This window comes from Ailuropoda melanoleuca, chromosome 5 (assembly GCF_002007445.2).
Source record: "Ailuropoda melanoleuca isolate Jingjing chromosome 5, ASM200744v2, whole genome shotgun sequence".
NCBI classification, from domain to species: Eukaryota; Metazoa; Chordata; class Mammalia; order Carnivora; family Ursidae; genus Ailuropoda; species Ailuropoda melanoleuca.
The window spans coordinates 3830958-3832892 of record NC_048222.1 but is presented as its reverse complement, the minus strand read 5'-3'; the positions used below and the strand labels follow the sequence as shown (position 1 = coordinate 3832892).

At 42.3% G+C, this 1935-nt stretch overlaps 1 pseudogene; it reads left to right on the top strand.

Moving 5' to 3' along the window:
- The first annotated feature begins 539 nt into the window (after positions 1–539).
- Positions 540–1025, top strand: LOC109490302 (annotated as a pseudogene).
- Positions 1026–1935: the final 910 nt, after the last annotated feature.

Sequence of the window (1935 nt, the reverse complement as noted above, 5' to 3'; positions counted from 1 at the left end):
ACAAGCAGGGGGAGTGGGAGAGGAAGAAGCAGGCTCATAGCAGAGGAGCCTGATGTGGGGCTCGATCCCATAACGCCGGGATCACACCCTGAGCCAAAGGCAGACGCTTAACCGCTGTGCCACCCAGGCGCCCCAAAGAAGGAATTTTTTTTTTACTCTAAACCAACTGTAAGAGTGACATTTTAGTACAATCAGATAAGTGGTGGCACAAAAAGACAGCAAGTGGTTCTGCTGAAGGAGAAGAATCATGAAGTACAAAGAGCATGGAAGGGATAATGCACTAGGTCTTAAAGGGACTTGCCAAGAGGAAAAGGAGAGATTATTAAGTCTACACATGGTGCCTTGTTATTCAGCTCTAAGACAACCGCTCTTTAGCCAACCTTCTGGAATAAAGAGGACATGGCAATCACCCACGAAACACTGCTTATTGTTTCAGTCTAACCACCTGAAAATAAACAACTTCTTTTATGCATTGGTATAAAAAAAAAAAAAAAGACTACCTTTTGGCCAGAACCGCCGTCTTCCAGTAACTCCCCAAAATGACCAACTCAAAGGGAAAGAGGAGAGGTAACTGCTATGTGTATATTCTCTAGGCTTTTTAGAAAACATAGGGTTGTTCTTTTGGCCACATACATGTGAATCTACAAAAAAGGTGATATTGGGAACATCAAGGGAAGGAACACTGTTCACAAAGGAACGTCCCGCAAATTTTACCATGGCAAAACTGGAAGAGTCTACGATACTACCCAGCATGCTGTCAGCATTGTTGTAAACAAACAAATAAAGGGCAAGACTTTTGCCAAGAGACTTAATGTATGTATTGATTATATTAAACACTCAAAGAGCTGAGATAGCTCCTGAAGTGTGTGAAGGAAAATGATCAGAAATATAAGGAAGCCAAAGATAAAGGTACTTGGGTTCAACTGAAGTGCCAGCCTTCCCCACCCAGAAAAGCACACTTTGTGAGAGCCAGTGGAAAGGAGCCTAAACTGCTGGAGCCCATTCCCTATGAATTCATGGCATGATAAATGGGGAAAAAAATAATAATAAAAGACCACAAGACTATTAAAAAAAAAAAGTCTACACATACTGTCGTCGTAACTGGAGATTTCATAGAAAAAATATTGAGGTGCTAAGGTCCTCTTACAAACACACATATCTTCTTCATGCCCCAGTAAAACTACTCTACTCATATCAAAGACTGCAGTGAGCAGAAATAAATGTTTACTGTCAGCCCAAGTCAAAGGTGTGTTCAATGGTCTAGATCAAGGAATGACCAGCCATGTGCTCAAGATCTTGGACTACTGCATGCATGGCTATGGAACCAAGGGTAAAACCACAAGGTCTCTCTATATATTGGTGTGTGTGTGTGTGTGTGTGTGTGTGTGTACGCGCAATACAACTATTACCAAACGTTACAGATCTATGGCACTGGAAAGACCTTTCTCAATGGAAAGCCCAGGTGGTACAGTCTTCAGCTGTCAGGATCCTATAGCACTAGATGGTTGATGCACGACTGAAGTGCTCAGACAGCACCTTTCTACTACCCTCTTAGATTTAGTGACTGTAAAACACTGAAGCTAAAGTAAAGGTTTTCTGTATTATGATGTTCTAGCCTAATATACCCAAAAAGATATAAATATTATAAACAAAAACAAGGCAAGGTGGGGGGAGTCAAGAAATTTCCTTAGAAGAACTAGTCTGGGGGTACCTGGGTGGCTCAGTCGGTTAAGCATCCAACTCTTGGTTTCAGCTCAAGTCATGACCTCATGGGTCAAGAGATGGAGCTTGACACTGGGCTCCGCATTCAGCAGGGAGTCAGCTTGAAGATTCTCTTTCTCCCTCTCCTTCTTCCCCTCCCCCCACTTGTGCATGCAGGTGCACTCTCTCTCAAATAAGTAAATAAATCTTTTAAAAAGAGAGAAAAGAAGAAGG